At 36.5% G+C, this 16,312-nt stretch overlaps 1 long non-coding RNA gene across 2 annotated transcripts in view; it reads right to left on the reverse strand.

Moving 5' to 3' along the window:
- Positions 1-2,996: 2,996 nt before the first annotated feature.
- LOC139948445 (uncharacterized) overlaps positions 2,997-16,312 on the reverse strand; it is a 38,701-nt gene continuing 25,385 nt past the window's right edge. The window contains exons 2-3 of one of the 2 annotated variants that reach the window (XR_011787446.1): positions 5,438-5,585; positions 2,997-3,575 (exon numbers count right to left, since the gene is read on the reverse strand). This is a non-coding gene — a long non-coding RNA (uncharacterized lncRNA). Of the gene's footprint in view, positions 3,576-4,229; positions 4,311-5,437; positions 5,586-16,312 lie in introns of those variants that run through there. The other variant, XR_011787445.1, reaches the window with a different exon arrangement.

Here is a 16,312-nt window from a genome sequence, read left to right on the forward strand (position 1 = left end):
TGTGACTTTTTTGTCAAAATTTGAAAAGTTCACAAGGCGTGACTTTTTTGTCAAAATTTGAAAATTTCACAAGGCTATAGCCTTATGACTTTTTTGTCAAAATTTGAAAAGTTTACAAGGTTTATAGCCTTGCGACTTTTTTGTCAAAATTTGAAAAGTACACAAGGCTAAAATTGTAAAGTTCATAAGGCTATTATAGCCTTGTGACTTTTTTGTCAAAATTTGAAAGTACACAAGGCTATATATAGCCTTGTGACTTTTTCGTGAAAATTTCAAAAGGTTACAAGGCTATAGCCTTGTGACTTTTTCGTCAAAATTTGCAAAGTTCACAAGCCTTGTGACTTTTTCGTCAAAATTTGAAAAGTTCACAAGGCTAAAATTGTAAAGTTCACAAGGCTATAGCCTTGTGACTTTTTTGTCAAATCTTCAAAAGGTTACAAGGCTACAACCTTATGACTTTTTTGTCAAAATTTGAAAAGTACACAAGGCGTGACTTTTTTGTCAAATTTGAAAATTTCACAAGGCTATAGCCTTGCGACTTTTTTATCAAAATTTGAAAAGTTTACAAGGCTAAAATTGTAAAGTTCACAAGGCTATATAGCCTTGTGATTTTTTTTGTCAAAATTTGAAAATTTCACAAGGCGTGATTTTTTGTCAAAATTTGAAAATTTCACAAGGCTATAGCCTTGTGACTTTTTTGTCAAATTTGAAAATTTCACAAGGCGTGACTTTTTTGTCAAAATTTGAAAATTTCACAAGGCTATAGCCTTGTGACTTTTTTGTCAAAATTTGAAAATTTCACAAGGCTATAGCCTTATGACTTTTTTGTCAAAATTTGAAAAGCTTACAAGGCTATAGCCTTGCGACTTTTTTGTCAAAATTTGAAAAGTACACAAGGCTAAAATTGTAAAGTTCATAAGGCTATAGCCTTGTGACTTTTTTGTCAAAATTTGAAAAGTTCACAAGGCCTTGTGACTTTTTTGTCAAAGTTTGAAAAGTTCACAAGGCTATAGCCTTATGACTTTTTTGTCAAAATTTGAAAATTTCACAAGGCTATAGCCTTGTGACTTTTTGGTCAAAATTTGAAAATTTCACAAGGTATATAGCCTTGTGACTTTTTGGTCAAAATTTGAAAAGTTCACAAGGCTATATAGCCTTGTGACTTTTTCGTCAAAATTTCAAAAGGTTACAAGGCTTTGTGACTTTTTTGTCAAATATTGAAAAGTTTACAAGGCTATAGCCTTACGACTTTTTTGTCAAAATTTGAAAATTTCACAAGGCTATAGCCTTGTGACTTTTTTGTCAAAGTTTGAAAATTTCAAACTTGTGATTTTTTTGTCAAAATTTGAAAAGTACACAAGGCTATAGCCTTGTGACTTTTTCGTCGAAATTTGAAAAGTTCACAAGGCTATAGCCTTGTGATTTTTTTGTCAAATTTGAAAATTTCACAAGGCGTGACTTTTTTGTCAAAATTTGAAAATTTCACAAGGCTATAGCCTTGTGACTTTTTTGTCAAAATTTGAAAATTTCACAAGGCTATAGCCTTATGACTTTTTTGTCAAAATTTGAAAAGCTTACAAGGCTATAGCCTTGTGACTTTTTTGTCAAAATTTGAAAAGTTCACAAGGCCTTGTGACTTTTTTGTCAAAGTTTGAAAAGTTCACAAGGCTATAGCCTTATGACTTTTTTGTCAAAATTTGAAAATTTCACAAGGCTATAATATAAGCCTTGTGACTTTTTGGTCAAAATTTTAAAATTTCACAAGGCTATAGCCTTGTGACTTTTTTGTCAAAATTTGAAAATTTCACAAGGCTATAGCCTTATGACTTTTTTGTCAAAATTTGAAAAGCTTACAAGGCTATAGCCTTGTGACTTTTTTGTCAAAATTTGAAAAGTTCACAAGGCCTTGTGACTTTTTTGTCAAAGTTTGAAAAGTTCACAAGGCTATAGCCTTATGACTTTTTTGTCAAAATTTGAAAATTTCACAAGGCTATAAGCCTTGTGACTTTTTGGTCAAAATTTGAAAATTTCACAAGGCTATAGCCTTGTGACTTTTTGGTCAAAATTTGAAAAGTTCACAAGGCTATAGCCTCATGACTTTTTTGTCAAAATTTGAAAGTACACAAGGCCTTGTGACTTTTTCGTCAAAATTCGCAACGTTCACAAGGCTATAGCCTTGTGACTTTTTTGTCAAAATTTGAAAAGTTCACAAGGCTAAAATTGTAAAGTACACAAGGCTTATAGCCTTGTGACTTTTTCGTCAAAATTTCAAAAGGTTACAAGGCTATAGCCTTGTGACTTTTTTGTCAAATATTGAAAAGTTTACAAGGCTATAGCCTTGTGACTTTTTCGTCAAAATTTATAAAGTTCACAAGGCTATTATAGCCTTGTGACTTTTTCGTCAAAATTTGCAACGTTCACAAGGCTATATAGCCTTGTGACTTTTTTGTCAAAATTTGAAAAGTTCACAAGGCGTGACTTTTTTGTCAAAATTTGAAAATTTCACAAGGCTATAGCCTTATGACTTTTTTGTCAAAATTTGAAAAGTTTACAAGGCTATATAGCCTTGTGACTTTTTTGTCAAAATTTGAAAAGTTCACAAGGCTAAAATTGTAAAGTTCACAAGGCTATAGCCTTGTGACTTTTTTGTCAAAATTTGAAAAGTTCACAAGGCGTGACTTTTTTGTCAAAATTTGAAAATTTCACAAGGCTATAGCCTTATGACTTTTTTGTCAAAATTTGAAAAGTACACAAGGCTATAGCCTTGTGACTTTTTCGTCAAAATTTGCAACGTTCACAAGGCTATAGCCTTGTGACTTTTTTGTCAAAATTTGAAAAGTTCACAAGGCGTGACTTTTTTGTCAAAATTTGAAAATTTCACAAGGCTATAGCCTTATGACTTTTTTGTCAAAATTTGAAAAGTTTACAAGGCTATAGCCTTGCGACTTTTTTGTCAAAATTTGAAAAGTACACAAGGCTAAAATTGTAAAGTTCACACGGCTAGTCAAATTTACAAAAGTTCACAAGGATTGAAGCCTCGTGACTTCTTCAAAAGTTCACAAGGCTCGTCAAAATTTGAAAAGTTCACACTTTTTCGTCAAAATTTGGAAAGTTCACAAGGTTATAGCCTCCTTAACTATTGAAAAATAGGCGAATCACAAAACTGAATTTGAGCTTTGTGACCCTCTCTAGAGCCTTGAGAACATTTCAAATTCTGACGAAAAAGTCACAAGTCACTGAACTTTTCAAATTTTGACGAAAAAATCACAAGGCCTTGTTAACTTTTCAAAATTTGTAGGCCTTGTGAACCTTTCAAAAAGTCACAAGGCTATAATAAGCCTTGTGAATTTTACAAATTTTGTGACTTTTATACTAAAAAACACACCAGAAGTTTCCCTTGTGGGTTTTTATATAAATAAATAAAAACAAGGCTTACCCCTTGTGGTTTTATTGAAAACAGCATAGCTTTAGTCACTTGTGATTTTAAGGAACACAAAAAGGCTTGTTTTAGTTTTCTTCTCAACCGCGTCAGAAAGGGCTCTGGACTTCCAGGATCCCAAGTTGTAGGTCATCCTCTGGGAAGATACAAGAACAAATTCACATTTCAGAATGACTGGAAATGACCGAAGCTTTGATTGATCTCCAGGTCAGTACAAGCGGAAGGAAAGGGGAAGGGGGCGGGGGGGGTAGGGGGTCATATGGGACTTATTACCGCTGAGCGTTAGTATGTGCCGAGTATTCAAGACTCTATATATAGCCTTGTCTGCTTAAGTCAAGAGTCTATAAATAAGATGCCAGCCGTCTGGTGATCGCACTTTCTAGAGAGGTTATATACAAGATTGGGAGAGCTGACAAAATAGTCACAGACAGTGTTTATTTTTTGTGTGTGATCAACCAGTCAAACCTGTGTACATTTGGGCTGAGACCGTTGTGTGTCAGGAGAAAATAGTGGGAGGGGAACAAAAACAAAGTTCAGCTTGGAAACACAATGCCCATGGTTTGGGATGTAAAGAGTTCATAAAGATCTCTGGTAACAATCAATAATTTGCTTTTGCATTGTTATTTAGGTTTACAGATAAAACTCTTCAATATGACTTCATTTCAGATGAAAAAAAAATTAAAAATAAAAATATATTATGTTTCATATCATTATAATCGGAAATATTTCAGTCCAAAAATAAACAGGACGTATTTATCATTTTCTGTATTACAGGGCTTCCTAGTCCTACCTTTAAGGAGTGGAAGGAATTGGGGTGTGTTGCTTTCCTTTATCAATCTCGGCCCTGTGGAAGAGTTTTGGGAGATTTGACCTGAAAGTGTGAATTTAAATTATAAAGCTAGAAAAGGGTTCTTTTTATTCAGCATAAGATTGCATGTTAAAGATCATTTAATAAATAACAAGAAAGTTTGCTTGACCCTGGAATTTTCTGAAGAAAGTGCAATGGGCCTTTTTGAACCCTCTTAACAACACCTTGTAATACCTTGAAGAAAACTTACAAACACAGATACATCGATGCCACAAGAGGGCGCATTCCAAAGTTATTATTTTGTCTTTAAAAAAAATATAACCACGACACTTGATCATATACGTCACTAACTTAATCACGAGGACTCATGCCTAAGTGAAGGATATTCCCCCATAATCTATATAAAGACGGCTAAGTTTTATCTGTCCAGACAGATCGAGTGCGCCGGGGCAAGTCTCTCATATAAGACCCATGTAGTTTCTTAGCTGAACAGCCCCTGGTAAGTTAAGTTGTTTGTTCCGTTATGTTGACACGCCTGGATTGCGATAGAGGTCAGACCCCCGGGAAAGGGATGATGCCCCCCCCCCCCCTCCCTCTCTCGCATTCCCCTAGCACAAATCGCGAGCTATGTGCAGTATAGTCACATTACATACGGCTTGAGAGCCGCCTATAAAACGCGGATGGGGATCGACTTGCACTTGCATGCAATTTCCCCTTGAATTACAAGGTTATCCATGTGCAGGGGCCCCTAGCTATCCTTCTATTTTTAGGGTCCGTATATGTTTGGTAATGACATTAATGGCAGTCAAAACTTAAGTGGTAAGAAGTAAAGCACCTTTTGATACTATAGTGCATTTTGAGAAACATTTCACTCCGCATTACAGACGGTTATGAAAATAAAAATTATCACTTTTTTTATCCCCCAAAATTTGAATATACCGCGGTAACGCTCCTCAGATTTTTGGGTCAGACTGACGCAAATAATACGGCTCAATCGACCTCAGACTAATGCCCCGAATCTGAACAAGTTTGGTACCATTGGACTGAATCCAGGTTGAAATCCTTTTTACTTCTTCTTATACCCATGCAGTGCGGGTCAATACTGACCCATGGTCAGGCCCCTTCAGACAGGTAGCTGTTTTGAGTGCTGCAGTCATATTTTGAAATGTACCAGTCCACCCATAACTAACCTTATTATCTTCAATTCAAGCAGTTGCTCATCGTGGTATAACCGTCATCGTACCAAGTGTTCGATGAGTCTCGTAATAGCACTCTACTAGCAGCTGGCTTGGCTGGGACTGAACGAATCTCGATCAGGAGAAAAATAACTCCTGACTCCTACAAACAAATAAAAATGAATCATATTTATTAGTTATGTGGTTTGTAGTTTGTTATTGTGAACACTTTTGGTCTGCCTTTTTTGTTTTTGACGCTGCGTAGCTATCTTTACATTCCCCTCTTCATCATATAGATAGACACTTCTGAAGTGCCTCAGCCGTACTAGAGGTACTGAGGGGACTAAGTGGAAATTCCTCTTAATTACTAGCCCCCCTCCCCCCCCCCCCCCCAACACACACACTCACAACCTCTTCCCTGCGTTTAAAAGAACATTTCAAAAAGGGCTTTTAAAAGAACGTTTCATTGTGTTTTGTCAGTTTCTCAAAAAAACAAGCTCCTGAATGAATTGGTGATGTAATGTGGACTGAGCTGATCCTCACACTGGTTGGTGAAACATTGACGAGGTTAAAGAAAAGAAAAACTCGGACATTATCTCTTTCCCTTTACGATCCTTCACGACGAAGCTCCAATCTAGAACAAGATCCTTCTTTACAATTTGGTAGCCGCCCTGCCCCAGCCAAAATGGCGGCGCTGACAAATTCCCCTTGGTAGTATTAAGAACCATCTGTCTCTCAAAAAAACCTATAACAACTCCAGGCTAAATTTGACCTGACTCGTACATCTTGACTGTCAAGGTACGACCGTCTCAACGCTTGTTGGGTCTATATTTGCAACGGAATCCATGTCTAGAGGAAGTCCCGCCGCCCCCCCCCCCCCCCCCTCTAAAAAAAGGGGGGAATAGAGTAATTTTGGTTGATTCATCGTTTGCCATATTGTTTCCAGTCTACACAAGTGTTTCCGATCAAGGTTTGTTTAACATCCACTTTACATTGAACTTTTTCTGTGACAAGCTATGAAGTGAATCGGGGGCAGGCAATTGCTCGTTGTATTTCACTCTTACTTTCATTGGTGCCCCCTCCCTTAAAATGCTTCGACACTAATTCAAATTTCCTTCATAAAAGTGACCGTACGGAGGGGGGAAACGGCCTTGCCCTTATAACAAGAATTCATTATCAGTCCTGCCCTCAAGAGTGTGGTCACCAGAGGAATTGGGGTGGGGAAGGAGGCACAGGTGAGCCCCTCGATCAGAACCCAAGGCCACTCTTAACCCCCCCCCCCCAAAAAAAAAGTCGATCGACCAGAATGAAAACATGTGGCATTGATGCATTGCACCATACAACTGGTACACAGCCCCAACCCCTCCACACACACAAGTATTGATGCATTGCACCATACAACTGGTACACAGCCCCAACCCCTCCACACACACAAGTATTTACCCCCCCCCCCCCCCCCGCTGCCCCCCCCCTCCCCCAAATGAAATTGTTTGGTTACATCACCGTCATTCATCTAATAATGAGCTACTCATGAATAAGCTTTAGCAAACAGTGCCGAGATTTGAAGACAAAAAGTACTATTTTGATAAGTCGTGTCCGATCACGTTCGATCAATCTACAAATTGGGCTGATATTCTGTGAGCCCTGCTTGTGATTTTGAGTCATCGTGACTCGGTTTTTTTCCTGCCTACCCCCGGCCAAAAAATCCAGTCAGTCACTGAAAATCTCAGAGATTTGTTTTTGTTAGCCGAGGTAGAAAATGATGTTAAATAGTGAGAGTAAAACGGCTAGTGTCTTGTGCCTACATTATTGCGTTTTATAACGAGAAACAACATGACATTTTATTCAAGGAAACGAATTATTTTTTTCCCCGAGCAACTATTTATCAGTTTTAAAAAGTACATCGCCAAAAAAAAAAAAACGTTATATTGATAAAAAGGATAAAAAAATGTGCTTCTCTCATCCTGTTTATACACACTGGCGCGTCAAACAAGACGAGTCATACTTTGAAACAAGTCGACCTGTCGAAATAGTGTATAATCTCACCAAGACGACTTGTTTTGTGCCATGAGTCGACTTTTCTCAAGACAACTTACTGAATCAATCAGGAAGATATATAATCTTAGGTCCATTAAGTCTTCTTGGTAAGAGAAAAATTAATTGTCTCGACAAGTCGACTCATTGCATGTAGCCGACTCTGAATAAGTGGATGGCACATGTGGTGCACCGTACCTTACACAAAACAGGGGTGGATTTCACAAAGGTAGTCCTAACTTAGGACTAGTCCTAGGCAATGCTAAGAGATAGGACCAGTCCTAAGTTAGGATGAGTTACTGGTCCTAACTAAGAACCAGTCCTATCTCTTAGCATTGCCTAGGACTAGTCTTAAGTTAGGACTACCTTTGTGAAATCCACCCCAGGTAAACTATAAAATAAAAACACACCACTGTATTCTAGTCTAAAAGTAAGCGCATATTCTTTTATTCATACTTCGCTCAATCTTTACAACATTCTGGTACAGGGGAAAAAAAGATGTTTTTGAAAAACTATACACGGATGTGTGTCATGTGATAATTTCATTAATCCTACCGAGAAAAATCTCCCGCCCTTGTTGATTCACACTGACATGTGTATTACTGTTTGATCTGATTAGCTTCCTCTCTGAAAATTAATAGAAGTCTCTTTGGAATTATCCAGGCCATATAATATCAAGTTATTTTATCATTATTTTGTGGGATTTTCCCCAAAGGAGAATCTATTTCCTGAAACTGCAAACTCAATCTTCTCATCGACCATTCAATGGTGGAGTAATAGCACATGGGTTAAAAGGATGAGTGAACATTTCACGTTGTAGATATAATACCATAAAACTAAAACTGTGACAATTTCATTTTAAAAGGTGGTATAAGGTTTTTGAGATGATGCCGAAATCCGGAGCGGTTTATGTCCACGCAGTACGAAGAAGAATCTGCAATTTGATTACACTATCTGAGAAGCGTTGTTACTATATAAGCTTTTTAGATTCAACTTTTTGGGTGACATCTTTTTCAAGAACCGCAGCACTTCGAATTGAAAAGTTTCTCAAAAATCATAATACTATCTAAGGCTGCTGTACTTCTTATCACGTAAGTTTTTATTGCCAATAAATTTCAGGGTCATTACCGAACGTATAGAAACCCTTAAAGGGTCACTCATTGTACTTTCTGTACAACGACAAAACAATTCTACAGATTTACACTAAACTTACACAATTTGAAGATAATGATAGTATAAAGCTTCCCTGAAAATATAAGTTGCTGAGGAGCTGTGGTTTTTGAGAAATGAGTAAAACAATGTCATGAAAATAATTTGCGTCTCACTGATCATGAGACGAAAATTATTTTACCTTTTAAAAACGTATTTTCATGAGATTGTTTTACTTATTTCTCAAAAACTACAGCACCCCAGCAACTAGCATTTTAAGGGAAGCTTTGTATTATCATGATCTTCACACTGTGTAATTTTAATGTAAATCTGTGGACATTGTTTTTTGTGTTAGAAAAAGGACCCAAATCCTTTAAACTTGTGCTCATAAATGACAGATATGGTTGTTTATGTTGTTAATTGTTTTATAAGCGATCGAAACAATTAAATACAAACAAGCAGATATAAAACCCTTTTACCAATCACATTTTCCATTGTTAATACAACCCAAATAAACTCATACTTTATTTTGAAAATTTATGTACAAAAATCGGCACTTTGTGGCATAATTAATTTAAAGCACACACGACCAAAACCAGCTTCATATTTAATTACAGTACAGCAAAGGAAGAGTGTTGGTGTTGTCACAAATACCCGAGAGGACCACAAATCTTCGGGTGTTAAAGACAATGGACACTATTGGTAATTGTCAAAGACCAGTCTCCTCACTCAGTGTATCTCAACATATGCATAAAATAACAAACCTGTGAAACTGTGAGCTAAATATGGTCGTCGAAGTTGCGAGATAATAATGACAGGAAAACACCCTTGTCGCACGAGAAGTTGTGTGCTTTCAGATGCTTGATTTCCTCAAATTCTAAATCTGAAGTCTCGAAATCAAAATTCGTGGAAAACTACATCACTTCAGAGGGAGCCGTTTCTCACAATGTGTTATACTATCAACCTCTCCCCTTTACTCGTTACCAAGTAAGGTTTTATGCTAATAATTATTTTGACTAATTACCAAGTGTCCACTGCCTTGAAAACAACGCCAATAAAGCAGCTGTGTCGGAAGAACACAGTGTTATTTTAAAACTCTGGTGTTGATCTTCTTTCGGTGTCTATATTGTGACAACACCTTAGGTGTAAATTTAACACTCAAATTTACCAGTGTATAAGTATACAGCTTACATATCACATGAGATTTACAACGCCTCTTTAAGACAAAACTCAAGACCCAGTCAAAATGTCAGGCTTTTTAAAGCCATTATACACTTTCGGTAAACAGTATTGTCCAAGTCCCACATACTTCGTGTATCACAACTTATATATAAAATAACAATCCTGTGGAAATTTAGGCTCAAGCGGACATCGGAGTCGGGAGAAAATAACGGGAAAACCCACTCCTGTTTTCGCGCGTTTCGCCGTGTCATGACATGTGTTTATAACAACTCCGTAATTCTCGTTAACGAGAATTTATATTGTTTTACCGTTTTCTCAAAAAGTAAAGCATTTCATGGACTAATATTTCAAGAGAAGTCTTTCACCATTACCTTCTGTAAACCCTGTAAATTATTTGTAAATCTGTGAACTTTTTTTTTTCTGTACCGAAAGGGTCCAATGGCTTTAAACTATCTCAACATTTTTTATATATAACAAAGCTATTCTAATATACCGCTATTTTCGAAATGTATTCTCACGTGTGTACACTATAATAAGTACTATAGGATTACTTACACTACTCGTACAATCTACTTCTTATGTAATATTTAAAGTTGGAGTAGCTGGTTTCTATGGTGCCTATTCCAAATTCCAAATTCCATTCTAGTTTAAGACGCTTGTGTCTTTATACACTCGTCCCCATCTTATATAACGCTCATTGATAACCTTATCTAACCTAGTGCTTTGTTATCTTAATTAATCAGATGTAATTAAACTAATTAAACTAATTAATAGCACCCGTTGCCGAACTCTCACAAACAGGTGCAACATGTCAAAATTAATTGGTCAAAAGGATTACAAGGGAAAAATGTACATGAGTTGGGAATGTTTGTTTGTTTTACATTTTTACAGCACAAAGGAAGATTTTTTATAACAGACCAGCTTTATGTAGGCCACACTTCAAAGACAACATCATCACACTCTAAATATATTAGTCAAAACAACACTAATTAGTCATAATGAGACATGATTTTGACTAATTTACATCAAAATCATAACTAGTGTTGTTTTGACTTATATATTTTTACAGTGTTTATACCGAACTTTTGTTTTTACAGCCTAATACACAATTAACATATTTTGACATTCTGTATCTACAAAAAATGGTATTGAAATCACACAAAATCTTTATTAACAAAAAGTCAGACTTGATAAATATTATGAACAACAGTGTTTTTAATTGACCTGTGGAGTCGATTCTGACCTATTTAGAATCACCACTGACCCATTGGGAGTCAATTCTGACTCATTCAGGGTCATCAGTGACCCACAATGGGCAGCTCATGACCCAGAGGTATGTAGTATGGCAAAGCTCTATCATACCATGGAGGATACCCATCACGATTGAATTCATTGCGTTTTCAATTAACATAATAATACTTTACATTTGGCAAAATGCTAACACGAGCATAATTAATTTGTGCTTTCACTGTACAACCACGCATATAATTTCTTTCATATACATTATTTACAATCAATGTCTATCCATGATTCTAGCTACTTATTCATATTTAATACCACGGTCTATTGCCACGTCCATTTGGATGTAAATCAACCACAAGCATGGTACTTGTTTCTCGAAACCACTATATGCATCATTCATAGTTATTTTCATTCGCGCAAGATCCTTGAACAAAAAAAAAAGAGTAATCACACACGGGAGTAGTAATCCAGTCGAAATAAATTAATATCTGCAATTTACTAAGACTACGAATTAAGCCATTCCATATTGTGGATTATCTAGGCTTGTATTAAGGAAATTGAGGATATTAAGTACTTCCAGTGGGTGGTTTTAGCTAAAAAGAGACCGTTGCAACTTTCAGCTGACCGTTAGCAAAACGGTCACGGTCTTGGGATGGGACTGACAGGTCAACAAGGTGCGGTCAGTGACTCGTCGGCAGGCCTGAGCTGAGTGTTTTGACGCGGCATCTCGGTACGATCGAAGAGGTCAGCAAAGTGGGTCTACGTAATGAGGGGGATTGACACACTATGTGGACTTACACACGTTTTCCGACGATGGGTATACATAATGTAGGGGATTCAGACACACTGTGGACTTGCACACATCCACACAGTGTTTTTACGTGAAGGGAGATTACTGGCACAGATCGTCTATTCATTTGTTTTGCGGCAATTGTTTTTGTACAAGCGATTTTGCACGAGTGATATTCGCTGTATAAACCTGTACGACTACCCAAACCAAATGTCAATATAAACCAACCTTTACTGTCATTGGGATTGTGTGGTTTTCATTTTGCTTTGAGTGGAACAATTCACAGTTCACCCGATGGCACTTCCCTTGAACCATCGAGGTAGAATTTGAACCACGGAGGAAGAAACTGAACTCTCACACATAGTTTAATCTTAATGACAATGATATTATTACAACACGAACACTATTTGCATACGTTCTGTCTAAACCGCATTGCATGTGGAAACCTGTTTACTCGAGTTCTAAAAAACGGAAGTGGTATATTTTCACAAATTCCTCTGTGCAAACACGCTCATTTCCTTAGGACAATTTCATCGAAAACAAACAACCATTTCCTTTCACGCCTGAACACTCTGCGTTGAGGTTTCAGAGTTTTTTTTTCCCTCGGCATAACAGTTTATGCCAAATTTCCAGCCTGCCAATTTCGTAGATATATTTATACCCTCTAAGCTCTACATTACAAATCAGAAAGGGAATCACACACTCAAAGGTATACATGCACTGTATTTTGATGCAGAAGACAGCTTCACTTTAACAACGTTTCGTATAAGAAGAACATAATGATTTTGAATGAGCAATATTTTGCATAAATTGTTGATTACTATAGAAACAGCTTGATAGTAATTATAAAATGTAGTATCACATGATAATAGCTGCAGGTTATTATAATAATGTGAACCTTATTTATGCACATTTCAATCACAGTGTCTTATAAACTGCATGATGACGATGGTCGTTTACTAACAGCAATATAAGCCTACATCCGGGAAATTACTCATGACTGCTCGACATGACATTTTGATTTGAACAAGTTCAACAATGTGCAATTAAATGTATCCATTATTTTATATTCTCTATACTCCATCGTATGTTAATGCCTTTTCATCACACATAAAGCATATGGCAAGGCATAAAGGCACCAGCCTACTTTTCCTCTCAGCCTCGTTTTGGTTACATGGGAATGGGTTCTCAGACGCGCCTTTATAACATCGCTTTTCACATGGTTCAACCATGGTTCAACTTCAGCCCAAATGTACAGTAATTTCATTACACAGTTTTGTCAGTTGATAGTTAAAGCATGGATCATTTTCTTTCTCCATGGTTAAAGACAGGTGGTTTCCGATTATTTCCCTAACTCAATAAAGAGCACATCCAAAATGCAGACCGTGTTTTCATTGATATTCTAGTACGGCAACACCCATGAGAGAAGCAGACGATCAAAAAAAAACCTTCATAAGAAATTGGTCATTGTAGATTCCCGCGCTTTGCATGCTGACTCACCATCCTCCTTCAGAAAGAACGGATGCAGACAAGAAATTTACATTGGCTTGTCAAATACTCAGAATTGTTACTCTTCCTTTCTCTTTTTTTTACATCAAATAAATTCAGGTATTATGGTTTTGTACAGTTTACAAATTGTGAAAATGTTCACAGATTTGTTGAGCATTTCAAAAATGTCACAGATATGTTCTTCAGTTCCACTGCACAAAAAGTGAACATGTTCACAGATTTGTACAAATCACTTTCATACAAAATGTTAAAATTTTCACAAGTTTACACATCAGTTTCTCACAAAATGTCAACATTTTCACAGTGAAAATGTTCACTAGCACATAGTCAATGAAAGTTCAAGATTAGTCTGTGTATATACTCTATGGGTTGTAAATCAGTGTGCGTTTAAATTATGAGAGGGCTGGCTGTGAACGAAATACTATTTTGACCAGCAACAAGTTTTAGTTTCCCGTGTGCCAAAATTGAGTTCTCTGAACTTAAAACCAGCGAGAAATGTAAGCTCACTCTATAGTCTTGTTTGTGTCTGCCAACCTGATACATCAGAGATTTACATGCGCTCATCAATAAAGCAGCATCCGAAAAACGTCTGACGACGAAGACTACGCACACATGCCCTATGGGTATGCGAGATAATGGGTTTCAAACGAGATGATAAAAATACGCTAACATCGCGCGGGAAACAAAATAAATGGCTCCAGGAGCTGTTTTACATTATGAGAAAAAGACACAGAGAAAACGGCCCAGCTCGGTGATCCCGTCCAAACAAATCAAGTTACGATGATGAGTCGTCATGACAACCGTATTTCCTTTTCTTGCGCATTCTTAGTTGAGAAAGAAAAAACGTGGGATGGTCAACTGTTGCGCATTTATACTGACAGCAAAAGTGAATCAAGTAAATTATAAACAATTTTATTAGCGCTGGTAGACAGTGGCTATGAATGTAATGTTCATGCTATGAATGTAATGTTCACGTTACGAATTCATACAGACGAACACATTACTATATAATGAGACCGTTTGGCACGAAGCCACTTAAACACTGCGTGGAACGTCTCTAAACAAACATAGTGGACATGTTTTCCCGAAGAATCTCTTCTAATATGTTTTACGATGATTGATTTTTCGCTTGGAGCTTAGAGAGAAACACGTGGAAATTGTGCAAAATACCTGTTTATGTATAATACTGGCTAAGTGTTTAAATATATTTTTGTAACTAGAATTTCTAACTGGTATATCTCTGAAAAGGACAATTATGCATTGACGTCATCTTGAGGTAACCAATGAAAACGCACAGATTTGTACGCGCGGCGCACATGATTGGCCAATGACCAGCCGTGCCATTTTGACCTCTAGGTGAGGGCGACCTTCTCAGATGACGTCATATGCGTAAAGTCTACAGAGTGACCTAATCTAGCATTAGTAGCTAAGATTACAAAATCTACCAGATATAATCTGCAACATAATAGAAAATCATTTTTATAAATTTCAGAATATGAACTGATCATTGCATAAATTTGCATAGATTAATTGAAGTCTCACGAGACTTCTATTGCAGCGATGAAAACAATTATAAAATGTCATAATGATTTTAATAGAAGCTTTTTTTGTAATAATAAAAATAATTATAATGCTTAACATTATACTGGCTAATAGAACTTCGAATGTTTTAAAAGTGTGCACCATATATATCATTTGATAATAATATCCACCCATTCTAAGCAAAAGGTATCTTTTTTACAAATGTACAATTTGTTGTGACAATAACACTCGATATACACAGGCCAAATTCGGCAGCCACGAAATAACAATTTACTTATTTTATACAGCTAGGTATGAAACAAAAAGCAGTTCACAAAAATGCATCCTTGTGAAGCATTCTTTTGTTCTTTCACTTAAAATGTTTCCCATTAGGATTTGTTAACACATTTCATTAACGAGCACCCCTAAAATTTAGTTTCTATTCCCAATTTTTTCCTTCTTTTCATTGGTACCGAAAATGGACACAAAATACAGACGTGGCAAAACCCCCACGGTCATGTACAGTTTACAAGTTCATTGTTATTTTTTTGCGGGAAACAAAAAGTGACACTCTTCAGGTCAAAGCGTTGGAAACGGGCGTGGAACCGCAGCGGAAACGGGCGTGTATCCTCCACGTATAGGAAAGTGTCAAGAAAACACCAACATCGACCCGAAGTTCATTACATAAACATATGAAGGTTACTGGTTTAGTAAACAGTGACATTGTACCAGTTTCATAATGCTGCTTAAAGACACTGGACACTATTGGTAAAATGTCAAAGACCAGTCTTCTCACTCTTGGTGTATCTAAACATATGCATAAAATAACAAACCTGTGAAAATTTGAGCTCAATGCGAGATAATAATGAAAGAAAAAACAGCCTTGTCACATGAAGTCGTGTGCTTTCAGATGCTTGATTTCGAGACCTCAAAGTCAAACTCTGAGGTCTCTAAATCAAATTCAAATATTTTAGTGGAAAGTTACTTCTTTCTTGAAAACTATACGTTACTTCGAAGGGAGCCGTTTCTCACAATGTTTTATACTATCAACAGCTCTCCATGAAGGTAATAGTAGTAAAAAGTGACATTGTTTCAGTTTCATAAGTACAACAAGAGTTTACCAGAATAAGGTTTCCAGCGAAAATACAATTCATTATTTTGCACACCAGTGCTTAAATGTGTTACAACAGGATTGGTGGAAAACTGTGCACAATTTTCAGCATGTAAACACATTGCCCTTATAGGTTTTCAGATTTGTGGAATATCGCTTAATTTCAGAGTAACATATTTCACAGTATTTTTAGTATGAACTTCATAATCAGTAAGCTTTCAGACTATAGTTTAAACAATGATGTTTCCTAACCAATCTTATAACAGCTTTTTGTCGCACTGAGAAAGATTGCAAACCAAAATACGTAGCATACAGAGGGAGTAAGTAAAGTAAAAAGGCTGATATATTTTTT

This window comes from Asterias amurensis, chromosome 15, assembly GCF_032118995.1.
Source record: "Asterias amurensis chromosome 15, ASM3211899v1".
In the NCBI taxonomy this organism is placed as follows: domain Eukaryota; kingdom Metazoa; phylum Echinodermata; class Asteroidea; order Forcipulatida; family Asteriidae; genus Asterias; species Asterias amurensis.